The sequence below is a fragment of the Colias philodice genome, chromosome 15, assembly GCF_061535455.1.
Source record: "Colias philodice isolate Cphi_HAF_F1 chromosome 15, ilColPhil1 Martin Lab GWU primary, whole genome shotgun sequence".
NCBI classification, from domain to species: Eukaryota; Metazoa; Arthropoda; class Insecta; order Lepidoptera; family Pieridae; genus Colias; species Colias philodice.
Window position 1 is genome coordinate 11,843,535 of NC_143100.1, and position 18,679 is coordinate 11,862,213.

Consider the following 18,679-nt stretch of genomic DNA (forward strand, 5'->3'; position numbering starts at 1 on the left):
TATAGCATAAAATAAAAAAATTCGGAAAGTCGTTTGCATTAATTGAGAATAAATCAGGTATCACATAAATTCCACATGTCAAACACGATTATCCCGTTATTCAATTATTTAATCTTACTTTACTATGAATATTTTGATTTTTTAACCAACGTTATTGTTAGACTGTATTTTTGAAGCTGTATTACTTTTGTTTTCGCTAATTCATAATTTAATTCATATTATGGTCATCGATATTTGTAAACTCGAACTTTTCCGAGTTCCTTTCAATTGCGTCAAAGATATCTAAAATTTTCTGTGTGTATTTTTTCGTTCTATAAAGACAAGAATTGCATTTGAATGACAATTGTCCGTATTTAAGCAAAAAGGAACCACCCAGCAAAAACGCACTTCTGAGATATTAAAGGATTTACAAAAACATTTGCAGCTCTGTCAGATGAAGTAAAATTAAAATTTATTTTATTTAAATTCATTGATAAATTACTTATTTAAGTATGTGTATATAAATTTGCTCTGAATATTCTTAAACTTTCTAGATAATTAAGAAAATGTGCATGTGGTTCCTTTTAACATTTATCAATTGATAGGTTTTCTCTTATACAAAAAGGAACCACATCCCAGGGATTTAATGATATAAATGAAACTATGTATTTATAATATCGTAATTAAAGCTTTAATTAATAAAATATATAAAATAATACTTATATAGGACGTTTATTCGACGTTATCATCAAATTGGATTTCGAAATCCACCGTGTCTAGTCCATCTATGTGGTCTTCTATTGCATCATCACTAATGAGACCGTTATAAAAACTGTGCATCTCGTGGAATGAGATGTAATATGGACTAAATATCGCTAGAAGGTGAAGAAAGCTTCTCCAGAGGCAGCGACGTATAAGGTTCTTCGTTATCTTCTGTAATAAAAAGAAAAAAAGCTTTAAATCAAAACAATAAAGCCGCGTGGCTTTTATACGTAGGTAGGTATATGGCGACAGCAAAATATTATTAGTTCTTATAAAGCCGTGTCCCTACTAGACGACTAAGTATGTTGTATGTACATGCGCCATGTACAAAAAACTGGCTAAGTGCGAGTCGGACTCGCGCAACGAAGAGTTCCGTACCATTATCTATAAAAACGGCAAAAAAATCACGGCTTATTGTATGGGAGCTTCTTAAATATTTATTAAGCTATTGCATAGCTTCTATCGCGGGCCTTGAGCGCGGGGAATGAATCGAGAAATTCCGTAACGAAAAAACCTCACTCCGACGGGCTCGGAGGTGCGGCTTGAAGGCATGCTATGCAATAGCTTTACCGCGGCAGTCCCCAAGTGCCACACGTCTTTTTTTATTCTGTTTTTTAGTATTTGTTGTTACAGCGGCATCAGAAACACATCTAAACGTATTTTACCAAAATAGGAGGTAGGTACCTAGATCATCGACAGTTATTTTTAAAACAGGGTTTAGACTTTAGTAGTTTCATCTCACAATGACAGATGAATCGTAACAAAATGACTCTTAATTCGACTCGCCTTCGTAAATCCACAGAGGATTCCTCTTGTACTTACAATGAACTATCTTCTTAAAATCACACCACAATCGGGAATGAATCAAAAGTGGATAAAGCGTACCTGCATCTCAGATTCAATAAGTACTTAAATGCATTAAATAAAACTACTTACCCGTTGTATCTTCATTATTATCTTCGGTGTTCGTCTCCAATGCTTTTCTTACCCATTGCTTGCTTATTTATTTATTACTAAACATTTTCACATTTAATTTTAAAGGTAATTAACAAAAACAATAGAACTTACTTCGCGGAGGAAAAAAACACCGTCACGTACATTCGAACTACTTCGCTGAATGTCACCTATATTGACAGATGTTCGACGTTTTACTTTAAAAATTGGAGTTTTGCACTTTGAGCTATTTAAGTAATGAAATACGTTGTTTAAAGATGAGAAGCATTGTAACAAGTCAAGGCATTTGGTTCCATATAGCGATAATGGGTTTCAGAATGTTTTACAATATTTATTTATGCATAATAGAACCGAATGCTTGTGGTTTTATTTTGCAATAAAAAATTACAATTTAATTATGTATTTATTTTACGCATAACCATACCACAGAAACCTGGTTCCATTTTGTGTATTAAAAATAATTGTTATTAATAGAAATATGTGTAATGTATAATGGTACCAAGTAGGTGTGGATCTGTTTTGTATAAAATGACATGATAGTAATATCGTTTATTTGTTTGAACAAAGCAGTCCCGTGGTGCTGTGGTTCGGTTTTGCTTAATATGTAATTATTCGTTGTTGCTGGTGGTTCCTTTCTGCTTTTAGTATACCTTGTTTCCAACGTAAAAATCATGTGGTTCTTGTTTGTATAAGAATTTAGACCACTTTTGGATGAGTATTCTTCAATAAAATCAAAAAACGAAATTTGTCGAGTGGTTCCATTTTGCATAAATACGGACAATTGTCATATTCATCCTTTTTTATTTTCCAATCATTCGTGTGCTGAATTCAATATTCCCTTTGTTGTTTTGAATAAAACCCAAACTCTGCGACACTCGATACACTTTCTAATCTAATGGGAACGGCAAAGAATATTTGCGGGAAGCCAGAGTCTCGCGAATTCCTGTCACGTTTGATACCAAAACTGGAACGATATTGAATCCTGAGCCGTCACTGACTTACACGCTGCCGCATTTATTATCCACATTGCAATGGATCGGTATAATCTACCGGTTCTGATTTATACCTCATCTATGAACCAATCTTTTGAGGCATGTTTAAGTAATGATGCGTTTGGATTTTGATATATCATGCGCGTTTTGCACATCTTTTCCCTTCATATTGATTCCTTTCATGTTAGGTGTGTTAAATGTATCTCGTATTTTATTGCTTCCTTTCAATGTGCGATTATCGCTTTAGTGTTGTAAGACATTTTTTATTGCATTAGGGAAGCAACCGTAGACCGTCCTAATATACATAATTAACAATCCAATATTGTTGAATTGCAGCGCGATTGCAGCGCCTTTCCTGAAAAAAGACAGGCATAATAAGGCAACGATATTAGATTTCAAGATAACTCTTTACTTTTTCAGTACATATTACTTTGAAAATCTTATAATAATTATTTTCAAAATACTTCTATACCTAAATGCAACATTGACTACCATGAAAAACAGATTTCTCATTTTACCTATAATCTAATGTTAGCTAGTCCTGTCCCTAAGATCCAACGTAACAATCCATTGAAACTCAATTACAGGTGTCTTACACGGATGTGTTTCCAACGTGTTTGTAAGTAGCCGTATTCTAATTCCAGCTCCGACATCACACGTGATGGGAATAGCTCGGGGACTTTTAAACTATTATATGCCTTCTTTTAAAATACTGTTGAAGAACTGAGAATTTATTGGCATTTTTTTAATAAACAAATTTAACCTATTCATAAACGTATGATGAAAGCTCTCGTAAAAAATATTGTAAGATATATCGCACGCTGAGAACGAAAGTGACCTAATACGAAATTCGTGTTTTTTGGGAATCATCAAAAAAGTGTTCGTAATTTACAGAACTATTTACATATCATGTCATAATTTGTTCGCATGCAAAGTTATATAAGATATTAAAGTCTGATATCATTTTAGAGGATATTGTCCACCCATACAATCCATAAAAAATAAATTAAATTAAATTTAAATATTTTTTATCTTTTTTTAAAAATTACCATTAGATATTGCGTCACTTTAGTACTGAAAGCTTGTAAATCATCTTTGACTAGTTTGGGAATGAGTCACTTTAGTATTTTTGTTCTATGCATGCATTTGGACGTAACCTGAATTATGTCAACTTAGTATTAAAATATTAATGGGAAGTAGTCTAATGAAACCAAATGTTAACTAAGAAATTATATTTATTGTTAGTTTCAAGACTCATTTTTACTATTTACTTAATACCTATGGGCAATCAACTCTAATATTGGTATTATTAATCAACAAAAAATTATACTTCAGTATAATTAATTAAAAAAAGTAATACAAAAGTGCAGTTTTAGTTAGGAACTAGCGGCAGAGCAGATAGATAAATAGCGAACAAAACGCAAGTAAGATCCTGGAAAGTACTAAGTAAAATTCTACTAACAGCTGCGAGTGAAAATCTAGGTAATGAGATACGATGCAGAAACAAGTGGCCGAATGCCAAAAGGTTACTAACGAAAAGAATGAAGCATACCTATCGTTACAGCAGACCTACACTTGCAGACGAGAGAGAGCATAAAGCGCGACGAAGGAAAAAAAATAACTACACAAGAGAAAGAAGAAGAAATGTGTTGATGTCAACTAACTTGAAGAGATTGCTAAAAGTTTCTCAACGAAGGACTCGAGAAACTTTTACAGCCAAACTAATAGAGGTAGGAAAGATTTCCTAGACCTAGAACCTAGAAGACCTAGAACCTCAGCTTGTAAAAGTAAAGATGGTGAGCTACTAAATAGTAAGAACGATATTATTAAAAGATGGAATTAGTACTTCCAAGAACTGCTAAATAGCACAGAAACTGCTGAAACACCTTCTGCCATACAAAATTATACTAACATCCCAGATATCTCGCTGCCTACAAATAGACGAAGTTAGATTGGCCATTAGGAAACTCAAAAATCATAAGCCACCAGGAACTGATTACATCTCTGTGGAATTGCTTAAATATGCTGAAACTAATGCTTAAATTTTATAAGCTGATAGTCCAGGTGTGGAAGTGTGAAACGACGCCCTGTTAACTTTTCTTTATTCTTTCTAAAAGCACATTGCCTTACACATTGCATAGGTACATGAACCACAGACTAAGTACAGGGTTGCCACAACAATGACATAAGAAAAATTATAGTTAAGTTTTTCTAATATAATCTAATACGCCCGATGAGTGGAACATCGCAGTAACATAGGGTATATATTACAGCGGTGTGTACAGCACAAGAAAGGTGACATATTTGATTGCCAGAATTATCACGGTATATCTCTTTTAAGCACGGCATATAAAATCTTCGCCTATGTCCTTTTCAATAGAATATCTCCATACACAGAAGACAAACTAGGCGACTACCAGTACGCTTGGGGCCCTAACCGTTCGACTACTGATCAGATTTTGAAACACTTGAGTTCAATGTCATAACACACCATATTATTTTCGTGAATTTTAAGGCTGCATACGACAATGTTCACCGAAATTTCCTGTACCAAGCGTTGACTGAGATCGGCATTCCACCACAATTGGTGTCACTTACAGCAATGACGTTAAAAAAATAAAAAAGCGTCGTTCGGATCCATTCAGTATCTTGCAACCTTTTAGGGCAATGGAAGGCCACGGCAGGGTGATGCGCTCTCCAGCCTTCTGATTAACATAGCCTTAGAAAAATGCATCCGAGATTCCAGAAATTGAGACATCGGGCACTTTATTTTTCGAATAGATACAAATACTGAGATACGCGGATGATATAGACCTGGATCGGGAGGACGCTACCAGCAGTGATCCTCTACTGCTGTTAACGCATATCTTGCTATAGACAAAACTGCCCAAAAGCTCGGTCTACAAGTCAAGTTCGTGGCTGTACGTGACTTTGTGTACCTGGCATAATTAATAACAAACCAGAACGAAATATCTGCAGAAATATGTAAACGAATTATGGCTGATTCGGCCTTCTAAGATATTTTTGATCGAAACTGCTATCCCGAAACATAAAGGTACTGCTATAAAAGACCCTACTAAGACCAGTACTAACATACGGGTCCGAAAGTTGGGTCCTGAGCAAAAAAATGAGGATTGCCTGCGGTGTTCGAGCGAAAAATCCTTAGACGGATTTTCGGTGCTGTGCTGGAAAATAGACATTGGAGAACGCGGTATAACCATGAGCTTTATGAAATGTACGAGGAGCCGAATGTCTTATAGACCATAAAACTAGGCCGTTTACGCTGGACCGGATACGAGGCACGTATGGACGACAAGAAGGCACCTCTGCGTCTTCTCTATGGAAAACCAGATGGGCCGAAGCTCCGATGGTTGGATGGCATCTAATGATTGCTGTGAAAATCTGGAGAACTCAGACAAAGGACCGAGAGATCTGGAAGAAAATACTGGACCAGGCCAAGGCCCACTAGCAGCTGTAGAGCCTCAGATGATGATGATCACTCAGCGAGGAAACTCTTGTATTTCATGATAACTTTTTGGGTATGAATTTTTCGTTTTCTTTTTCATTTTCTTGAACCATTTGTAATATAAAATCATCTTTAATCTCTTCATATAATGACCTAAACATAAATATTTAAACAAATTATTATTGAAACAACGACATAAACTTTAATACGCCATAAAATTAACTTATCAAAATATTATTAAAACGGCCTATTTATACATAATACACTTAAACAAAGAAAGCATTTAATAAAGTACAGGCATAACGAGAAATATGTCGTTACCTTTAGAATAGTTGATAATACAAAAATGACTTAATATGATTTAAGTCACAATTCAAAAACTGCATTTTAGTACAAAAGTGACCTAATACGAATAACGGTCTTGTTAGGATTAGAATATTGACAAAATATTTACTTACCTTTCGGTAAATAAACGCCGCAATCAGGATTAAATCACTTTAAAACTAAGAAATGTAATCACCGTGCCGACATAATACTAAAACGGTCACTATTTTAGCGGAGGGACGTTTAAAATACGCAAATTATAAAGAGACGCAACATACGTGTTTTTCGGTTTCTAGGTGACATAGGATAGTTTTTGATTTATTAGATGATAGAATACCTTATTCTGAGTCATTTTATGAGTATAACTCATTTTTGCAAAATTTTGAGTTAGGTCACTTTCGTTCTCAGCGTGCGATATATGAAAACAGATGAGCCTCACAATCGTATTATTTGCGATACCGTGAAATATGCCGACATTGCCCACTTTTTTTGCATAATTTCAATTTTCGCAAAAATTTTCTATGGAAACGTTAGTATTTTCTGTTAGAATATGTTTTTCTTAGATTGTGTGCATATATTTTTCATCTTTTTCATATAAAGATTTTAGAGTTCAAAAGCAAAATATATATTCAGAATCCAGCCAAAGTGCACCACAAGTGTAATAGTGTAAATGACGTAACTCAAATGCCCCGAATAATAAAATTTCACGTCAGATTTCAAAACATTATCAAAACTTAAGTCGTCCATTGCAAGTCCCCGGTCACTAGACAAAATTAAATACGACCTAGACAACACGTGTCACATTCTATTTGCGGCGAAGGTAGCTCTGCTCTTTGGCAGGCTCCAATTAATTAACTGGACATCATATTTGAAATTAAAGCGTTCCAATCACATTCACTTGGAAGCCGTGCAAATACTAATAAGCAGCGTCTGACTTCCACATTATTAGTTCTGAGAGTATTGACACTTACTAATTTGTAGTTTCCCGAGGGATTTTACAGCGATACGTTTGAACTGAACTTTTGTGACTGTGTGAAGTAGTATCTTTGTAAAAATGTTATCATAAGTACAGATAAAATGTAATGGACAGCATTTGAAATAAATAACTGTATAGTGGATATTTACTAGAAGCTTTCTTAGTGTCTACCTGTATCAGTATTTATTTGTGTTCTTTGCATAATTATAGAGGCTTAATTTAACACTGCCTGTCTTAAATTATGTAAATTCTATTTTAATTTGTTAACACAGTATAACTTTTCAATCTAAGTTCGGGGGCAGAAGATACAAAACATTTGACACATAAAACATTAAACAATCTGAGATAAAGATTGATTTGCCTATTATTATATGTGGGATATAATTGACGTCATCAACAAATCATCGCTGGACGAAATTTCGGACTGAATTGCAAATGGCGTCAATGACACGCGTCTATAGGAACGCAAAAATCATATTAACGTCACTTATTCGATTTCCATTCAATGCTTTGTTCGGCTCTTCCCGCGTCAGTTAATAGCATTTTAATTAAAGCGAGGAATTAATATTGCATACTTGTCATGTTTTCTGGCTTTGTGCAGGGCTTTGTAAGGAGACGCTACGTGTGAGCGTGGGCTGCTATTTCATATTTCTACGCTTTTAAGGCTTTTATATTCTGATTATATTATATCTAATCTTTGATAAAAAGACGAAGTTTGATTGACAAAAATAACTGTTAATGGACTCCAAACATTTATTTCATTCGAAACAGGTAAGTAACATTATTCAAAAATATGCCTCATTGAAGATAGGTACCTACCCCAGATACGCAACCCTTTCGCTCCCCACAAATCCAATGATCGATACCATATTTCCAAATCGCACGATATATCATTTAAAACACTGTCCCATTTTAGTACGGATGTAAAGTATGCCATGCCAAAACCTACGTGCGATAAACAGTGCTGAATTATCGGCCGCGACCGGACAGGCCGAGATAAGCGCGGCTAACTTTTGTGAAATATTTTTGTTTCATCTCGTATAAAACCTTTTTTTCATATTATTTTATTGCCTTTATACGTTGTGGCATTCGTGGAATATCGCTTTTATTTTCATAGTAGCATTTTATGTTCTGCTAGTGAATGGAGCAATTCGAGGCACCTACCAGGTCCGCGTGAATTTGTGTTCAGTTGGAAAGACTAGAGTTATAGAATTAGACATTTTTTGAAAATCCCAGTGGAAATTGGACAAAATATAAAGTAATGGAACGGCAACTATCAGCAGACTATCAGCCGTTTGAAATTGTAATTTATTCACATTTCACAAAATAAAGCGCCAAAATTTATACAGCCATAACTTAACAACCTCTACACCAAATTGAATATTTATTTGTTTTCTGTTCCGTCATTATTATCAGTAAAATCTTTACATACATCTAATCTAATATCTATTATAAAGGCGTAAGTTTGTATGGATGTATGGATGTATGGATGTTTGTTACTCTTTCACGTAAAAACTACTGAACCGATTACAATGAAATTTAGCACACATATAGAGGGTAACTTGGATTAACACATAGGATAGTTTTTATCCCGGAAATCCCACGGAAACGGGAACTATGCGGGTTTTCCTTTGAAAAACGCGGGCGAAGCCGCGGGCGGAAATCTAGTACACTTTATAAAAACGAAATTAAATTACGAAATTATATTTCCAATAATAAGCAACGATGGCATTCTTATAAACATCATAATAATACACTTGATTATAGATACAATTTAAGGTTCGTCGTTGAAATTTCACCAAAAACTCAAACGTTGCTTAGTGGTCAAACTGCAAGTTATAATAGCAAACCATTCATCTATCAAATTAACAGTAAATTGACCAATTGACAGCATTTAGGTATTCGAGTAAGATCTTTTGTCTTCAGAGACTTCAATAATACAATAATGAAAGACAGAATTCTGCTTGAAACCAAACTTGGCCGTGTACTTTCCTTTCTGTTTAAATTATCTCTTGTAAAAACTCCCGAGTCCCTTCAATTTGACGTAACACCCTTGTATCTCGGACCTTTGATTTGAGGCAAGAAGATTGCCTGTGTTATCGGATCTTATTTACATATTTCTACCTCTTTTCGTCCCCAAAGTTTTCGCCGCAAATTCGATTATTCTCAAAGATAGCAGCAACTCAATAACAATTCCCGCGATATTTGTTTTTTCGGTAGCGATATTTTACTCTCTCCGTATATTCAATTCTTTTTGGTTTGTTTCTGTTTTATTAAGATCGGTGTTTGATATTTTCAGAAACAACGTTCCATCATTTATGTTTTTCTATGAAACGTCGATTGTTTTACGAGAGTATCTACTGGCATATTCTGAAATCTTCGTGTTTTTGTACCTTGTGCTTGAGGTCGTACACCTTAGGTTACAACATAAGATACGTAACTATACGTAACAATTTTTTTTTTTTTTTTTTTTTTTTATTGGTAATAGGGAAGCGCTTGACCACAATCTCGCCTGATGTTAAGCTGAGATGTGGTCTAAGATGGAGCGCGCTTCCCTAGAAGGTACCTGTTCACTCTACGCTTGAAGACCCCCATATTGTACTCGTCGGGGAACACAGACTCAGGAAGCATGTTCCAGTCCCTCGCGGTTCGGATAAAGAATGTGGAACCAAACCGCTTAGTCCGGGTACATGGAACGTCCACCATATGGCGATGCCTAGAGTCTGTGCGCCTCGACGATCGATAGAAGAACGGGGATGGCGGAACGATATCGTGCAGTTCCGCAGCGCACTCTCCAAAGTGTATCCGATAGAAGACCGATAAGCTGGCCACTCTGCGGCGGTGACCGAGGCTCTGGAGCTTTTTGCCTACTAGGTCATCGTCGTTTATGAGCCTCTTGGCACGCCTCTCTATCGCCTCAAGCGCCTCCAGCTGGTACTTGGCGGAACCGTCCCAGAGGTGAGAGCAGTATTCCATGCACGATCGGACTTGTGCTTGATAAAGGTTGAGCAACTGTCCCGGGCTGAAATACTGTCTCACCTTCGCCAGAATTCCAAGCTTTTTTGAGGCTACTTGGGCTTTTGATTCAATGAAGGAACCAAAGTTCAGAGTAGGCGTTAAGGTGATACCAAGAAGCTCGAGGTGGTTAGTTATCGGCACGGACACACCTTGGAAATTCGGAGTCAGGTGGAATGGACTCCGTTTAGCGGAGAATAGACACGCCTGGGTCTTAGACGCATTGAACTTGACCAGATTGGCATCGCCCCAGTCGGAGACCGCCTGTAAGGACAAGTTCATGCGATCAACCATCGCCTCCCGTAGAGACTGAATTTGTGCCGTACTGGCTCGCGCGCTGGATACATATCTCTCCACAACAGTGCTATCGTCTGCGTACCCATAGATACCGGGTTTCAGCAGATCGTTGATGTGTAGCAGGAAGAGTGTTGCGGAGAGAACTGATCCCTGAGGGACTCCGGCATTTATAGCCATTTGGTCGGACGAGCAGCCGTCAACGACTACCCGGAGCGACCGGTCCCTCAGAAAATCTGAGATCCAGGCGCAGAGACCAGTTGGCAGACCGTAGGATGGAAGCTTGCCAATAAGACTATCATGCCAGACCCTATCGAAGGCCTTTGAGATATCAAGGGAGACAGCAAGTGCCTCACCATGATTCTCGATGGCCTCGCTCCAGATGTAGGTGGCGTACGCTAGAAGATCCCCAGTGGACCGGTTTCAGTTTTCAATTAAGCCAATCTACCCAATCAGATAACTTCTGTATACGAAATTTATAATTCCTTCGTCCAATAGCGATTGATAGCGGCTTGGCAGCGCCTCAAACGGACGTCCTGATTTCCAAAGAGTTGGTTCGCTTTGAGCCGCTTATTGGCACATGTTTATAAAGCATCGCATTCCGTAGGGAATGCGATGCTTTAGAATTTTTTGTTTTGTTGCTGTGTATTATTTGAATCTTAACACGTCTGTAAAAACGCAAAATCTATACCTACAATTACATAGTACCTACAACACATATGTAATAATGTAGTAAATATATCCTTATTATATTTTTTAGTTTCATTTCTAGTCAAAAATATAAAAGATTGCATTTATTCACTGACACACATGTAAACCGTTTTTCTTTATAATAACATTTATTACAGCATTTTACTAGCTTAAAATAGCACCGGATAACAAGCTAATTAGGAAAACCAAATTTAAACACCGGGTTATTTAATAAACGTTATCTTCTAATTTATTTCGACATAAACAAAATCGATGTTGTATAATATTTTACAATGTATAATTAGAGGTTTTCACTAGCCAACTCTACCTAATAGTTTTCCCACCCATTCTTTTTATAACTATGTAGTAGGTATACGTACCTACCGCTTATTTTTTTATTAAAATATAATATCACGTTTACAAATTATTGTATCTATGATTATATATGTTATTTTGTTCACAGGTATCCATTATATGAACAAAATATTTTTTTAAAGTTGAATAAAAGTGTTATTCTTTTATTTTGCTACTTTAAAACTACGGGTGCATCGACCTTGTTGAAAACAGTTCAACAGTTATATTCTTTTATTCTCTCTATCTAGATTATAGGATTCTTTACAGATCACAAACGTAGTGCCAATTATGGATCACTAATTGCTGTTTCACACTGCACGTAGCCATTTTGTTTCAATAACCTTTTAACTATGTTTCGTACGTGTTTTCAATTATAATTTGATACTTAGGTTGGTTTGGTTGGTTTGGTTTACCTATGGTTGTGGTAAGAAATAATATAAGAAAGTCATAAATTTTATTGTGTTAGTAGATATAGCATTTAATTATTTAATGACTAAACACTTTTGAAATTGCAATAATAATAGGAATAGAACCGAACCCCCTATTTGTGTCCCTTTTTAAAGTACCTATAGTATCGTTTAAATAAATATGTATGTTTGTTTTTGATGAAACCAGGTGCAATTTAGAAGAAAGGTGGAAAGCGAATATTCTTACACGATAAACTTTTTAAATTATTTAAAATACATACCTATACCTATAAACGCACCCAATTACTAATCTTACGAAACATCTTCTAATCTAAAAATAACTTTATCGTATTCAACAATATTTTAAACGTTATCACAATTCACAAGTAACAACCTAATTAATCGGGCATCAGTATAATAAATAATAATAGCTACGAAATCAAATGTGTGCTGAGCATATACCTATTTCAAAAATAACCGAAATAGGTAATTATGAAGCCAGAATTTATTCCTATCAGTAGTTTGCACATTTAAGCTTAGCTAAAAAATATTAGGTACCTTGTTATGCCTATATACTGTTTTACCCTAACAAGCGTACGCACTGCTTACAAAAGCAACCATGGTAGGGTAAGCAAATAAAATATGTTATATAATTTGTAGGGCGCGTATTAGTCGTGCTCGCAGTGACGCCCGCGGCTGCAGGTGTTTGGTGCAGTTAATTACTGGCTGGAGCCCCCAATTACGGGATTTATAAAGTAAAATTAACCACGATTATATTGTGGTACAGTAACGTAGCTATAGCTTTGGAGGCCCGGCTCAAATTCAGGAAGGATTCTACGTTAAACGCTCTACAATTGCATTTTTGGCTTTATTGGCAAGCTTGGCATGGCATGGTCTGCTGACTGGCGTATAACGGCAAGATTCTAAATCGTGTGGTTAAAACATTCACTTATTTAAAATTAACATTAATATTTGTTAAATTTTGAGAACTTCCTAATACAATGTATAAAATATAAAATATTTTAGTTTCCACTGAGCGTACATTAGGTCTTTAGGGTAAAGTTTAGTTACTACGTGTTTTCATGGCCCTGGTCAATCTCCATCATAATTAGGAACGTACTAATTAGTGTTTGTTGAGTTCAACTTAATTAGTTTTGCTCAGTTAAGTTTACTTAATTAGAATTTATGAAACAAACGTTTATTTTAACAACGGCCTTTACCGTTCTATACGTTTTTTCTTTGACGATGAAAAATATTACTTCAACATAAATGGTTTGATTTAAACTTTAAAATAGAGATATTATATTTCAAAACAATGCTAATAATATCATATTAAAACCAAACATAGAACATTAATTACCGATTCAATGTTTCAAAAAACACCTATATTATAATTCTTATATATTTATTTCCAAAGTGCTTTACAATGTTATAATTACAACAATAATAACCTTGCTAATGACTGAAAAATGAACAAAAGACAATTCACGTCTCACTTGTCCAAATACCCAATGAACGGTTACTCAGCCGTAGACCATAGAGAATTAGTAATCAAACATTCATAGCACAGATAATACTATAGTCTATACGCCATAACAATAACTAGCTGCGCCCCGCGATATCACCCGCATGTCTCCGCTCCTGTTGGTCTTAGTGTGATGAGTGATGATATATAGCATATAAAAGGCTATAGCCATCCTCGATAAATGGGCTATCTAACACCGAAATAATTTTTCAAATCGGACCAGTAGTGCCTGAGATTAGCGCGTTCTAACAAACAAACAAACTCAGAACTCTTCAGCTTTATAATATTAGTATAGCTTACTATCTGTGGTACTGAATAGCGTTGTCTCTGGAAAACTAAAGGCACTCGCAAAAAGTCCACGCAATCAGTCCGACAAGCCTGATAAAGGATGTTTTTGCCCTGTATTTATTACGGAAGCTAGGCTCGATTCATTAATACTGTTCGAGAGGGAACTATTTTTTCACACCTTGCTTCGGCTCCTTATTTATGACGCCTGCGGGTGAAATTCTATTTGCCGCGTTCGGGTACAGCGCAGAAAAATCAGTAGCCTAAGTAGAATCGTATTAACTTTATTTAACCCATTGAGCCCCGAACGGCCAGATCCGACCGCGACACAATAGATTTTCTATTGTGTCTGTGATTCCGGGGCCTGATGGATTAACAAAATATATAATAAATAGTCTATTTTTTCAAAACAATTTTTTTTATCAACCCAATAACTTAAAAAAAATTGGTTGTCTGTAAAGTCGGTTTACTGACGAAGTTGAACGTGACAACGTCCGATTGTGCTTCTTTGTCCCTCGTTCCGTACTCTCGCTTGCACTTCAAGCCACATGGAACGCCTCAGAGCGAGGTAACGCCGCATGAGTCATGTTTTTTCGTGCGTGCAGCCGGCTCTATCGAATTATAAGACGTTGTCATGTCAAAAGACGTGTGGCACTCGGGGATTGCCGCGGTAAAGCTATTGCATAGCATGCCTTCAAGCCACACCTCCGAGCCCGTCGGAGTGGGGAGCGTGAGGTTTTTTCGTTTCGGAATTTCTCGATTCGGTCCCCGCGCTCAAGGCCCGCGATAGAAGCTATACAATAGCTTAAAATTAAAAACTTCCGGCTACCTTATTTGGCAAGTATCTATTTTAATTTATGTTATTTTAAATGTATTGTATTTTTAAGCTATTGCATAGCTTCTATCGCGGGCCTTGAGCGCGGGGACTGAAATCAGAAATTTAGTAACGAAAAACCTCACGCTCCCCACTCCGACGGGCGCGGAGGTGTGGCTTGAAGACATAGCATGCAATAGCTTTACCGCGGCAGTCCCCGAGTGCCACACGTCTTTTTTCTAGAACAAATGTTAAATAGCATTTGTTGTTTATACCTTAAAATGACTATAAGATGTGAGAGAATTAAAAAAAATATTATTCTATGCGCTACTCTTCTACTCTGTGACCCCAGTTATCAAAGGCTCATCAATTATTAAGGTAATGGTAGAGGAAACGGTATCGCCATGATGCGGTTCAGTTTAAGCTCACCTCGACCCACTAAAATGAATTTTTCATACCATTTCCTGCATGCGAAGAACCTTTCTTGTGTATTTTTAAAGGAAATTTACATAACTGCTTGTAATATCCTTACACGAGTACCAGGGAACTATTAACTCGATTCGTAATTTTAATTGTTTAGTATTCTTTAAAATTTCATTTTCAATAACCTCAGTTCTTATTTAATTCAGTTTTCAATCCCTCTTTGTCTATCTAGTATCTACCCTTTAACATTATACAACAAAAACCGAAACCCATTAAGTCCTTTAAAACCGTCCAATCTACGACCAAACAAATTACGCATTCAATATACCCATACCAGTAATGCGGTGAATCAAAGAATAGCACTAAGAGCTAATGTAATAAGAGAATAAGCTGAAGCTATAAATCAGGCGCCATTAACGAATCTACCTAATTCTGTAACATCGGGAGCAGGCGAAGAGCCAAATGCAGCTTTTTGGTGACATTACTCTCAATGCAAAAACTGGAGGTAGTTTGGAAAGTGAATTTGGATGTTTTCGTAGATTTAATGTGCGATTTTATCGTAAAAGTTCTTTGTAAATTGAGGGATTTCAAAAACGCTTTTAATTTAGGTCCCTTGTGCATATTTTAAAAGCGCTAAATAACATGTAATAAAATAATATTATTTATTTTATCTAAGTGGTTTGGTATAAGAAATCCCGTAGCTGCCTTATGTACTGTTAATCCGTTTATTGTATACTGGTTAATATTTTGCACGCCTCATAAGCGAAGCGTTGAGGTGGGTACTAGATACTGTCACTTCGCGCAAAACATCTGATTTTTCAAACTTAAAATGTCTTTATGTATCATACATTGCACTTGTAAGATAATACATACACACACATATTAAGAAAAAACACTATTTTTAACGTTCATGATATTTTTGATGTCATTTTTGTTATTTAAACTAGTTAAAAAACAGTTTAAAAAAGTTCTGTCTTGGACGTCCGTGTGTCTGTATGTGCGGATCCTTTTTCTTGTTAACACGATAGCGACCGAAATACTTTACTAATCGAGTCTTTTTTTTTCTCTTACGCTTGAGTATGCTCAGGAATAGAACCCTTTCATTTTTCAGGGTCTGATTCGATGTGGTTTAATTGTTATTAAATAAACAAAAATAATAATTAATAAATATTTATTAAAAAAAAAATTATGAGGCGTGCACTTTTGGATTTTCCAAATTATTTTTACCTTGCCTGTATTAAACAATGTTTGCCTATATATCTTATAAATAAAATTACTGAATAGTGTATAGTTTTCAATTAGTCGCTAAGAGGACTGTAAAAGTCACGAAATGTTATTTTTAACTCTTTTAGCTTATTATTTATCACACAACTAAAAATACTTAGTTTTATTTTGCCACCTGGTAGAGTAAAATTTCCTTTATAAAATTGATATTAAAACCAATTTAAGAACTTAATTAGTTTTAATCCTCAATTAGTACGAGGACTGACTAACGAAATATTATTTTTAACTCTTTATGGTATTATTGATCAGTGATCACACAACGAAAAATACGTTTTGCCACCTGGTAGAATAAAATTTCCTATATAAAATTTATATTAAAACCTATTTGAGAACTTAATTAAGTAGTTTTAAGCCGTATGATATTGTACACACCATGTTCAAAAGACGCGCTTTGTAATACGATGATACACTTTGCGCTCTATCCAGCTAGTGGGTTTACACTTTACAGTATATAATATCTTTTAATTTTATACGGATTATAGAAAAAACAATATTCGATAGCGAATGTTATTATAATTATTAATTACTAAAATAAACGTGTCATTCAGATATAAACAACACAAAAAGAGCGTGTGTGCTGAGCATACGTGTCAGAAGTGAAACTTCTTTAGCAAGATTCAAAATACCAAAATTTTCACCGATAGATGATACTATACTACGCCAAAATTAATAGATATAGGTACATTAAGTTTTAAGTTTACCTATCCTAAAGCCACTTGGAAACGTAAAAAAAAGCTAGAAAATGTGTCGTAATTTAACTTTTAAAATAATTATGTTAATAAATTACCTAGACAAAATACCTACTAATAAGTTTACGTACTTGGCCGAAAGAATCGTCAACTATTCAACGACAAAATTACTGTACTTACACATTCAATAGAAACCACATCAGTGACAACCTTTTTTATTAGTTCGCCATCAAGTTCGCTTGATATTTTCCCTCATGACAATGTAAAATATGTAGCCAGACCTTCACACGTGTTGCTGACGAGCTCTGAAAGTTTGCAGCACAAAAGCTCTTTGACGCCCACACTTTGACATTTCGGAGATTCCACGTTAAAATAAGCGTGATACTTAGCGACGTACTCGTAGACAATGAATAGAAGTATTCTTATATTGCTATGAAGAAGAAATTTTATTTTGTCAATTCACTCACTTGATTAATTCCACGGTTTTTATTCATTCTTGTTTTGTACATCCATCCAAATCTAAACGGAAGACGGTAGTTAGTGAAACGCATTACAATTATTATAAAAGACTAGATTACCGCCCTCGGCTTCGCTCGCGTTTTCAAAGGAAAACGCGCATAGTTCCCGTTCCCGTGGGATTTCCGGGATAGAACCTATCCTATGTGTTAATCCAAGTTACCCTCTATGTGTGCTAAATTTCATTGTAATCGATTCAGTAGAGTTTGCGTGAAAGAGTAACAAACACACACACATCCTTACAAACTTTCGCATATTTTATACTATTACGTGGTGATAGTAGGATAGGTAGGGGGGTTATTAAAGAAGTACAAGACTACCGCACTTTACCACGTGACATATCGTACCTACTAATGAGCTTTTGTAACTGACAAACTTATAGAAAAAGGGAATATGAAACAAAAACTTACCTATTGCATTAAGTATCGTTGAAAAACAAAACATTTTAAAATTAATTAACAATTATTTACGATATCCGTAGACAATAATACGACGCGGCCGTCACAATATTACGTCAGTTCTCTTCAGACAGTTTTGTGAAGAACTGAAGACCCTAATGAAATTATTGTTCTAACAATACATTCAAATATGTACTTAGGTACTGTTCTGTGAGTAAAACTTATACCATATTAATTATTATCATATTTTTTACATACCTACTGGTGACGCTCAATCGCGCTTCAAATTACTTGTTAGTATGACGCAGACCGATGTAACAGATTCTAGGCAGACTGAAACAGGATAAAACAAAAATAAACACTTAATTTCACTCTGTTTTCACTACTCTCCACATTCGTTTCGAATTTATTCTCCATCAATATTGAGAAATTTTCAAATCAGCGCCTGTTTTTGAAAATAGAATGTGTACATATTTTTTCTTAATTTTTTTTTCATTGCTATTATTAGTTGCCAATTATACAGGGTGTCCCA

The 18,679-nt window shown here is 35.4% G+C and overlaps 1 long non-coding RNA gene across 1 annotated transcript; it reads right to left on the reverse strand.

Annotated features, from left to right (window-relative positions):
* Nucleotides 1-343: 343 nt before the first annotated feature.
* Nucleotides 344-2,018, reverse strand: LOC149482526 (uncharacterized). Its single transcript, XR_016316739.1, has 2 exons — nt 1,678-2,018; nt 344-912 (listed from the first exon to the last, which is right to left on the reverse strand). It is a non-coding gene; the product is annotated as an uncharacterized LOC149482526 (long non-coding RNA).
* Nucleotides 2,019-18,679: the final 16,661 nt, after the last annotated feature.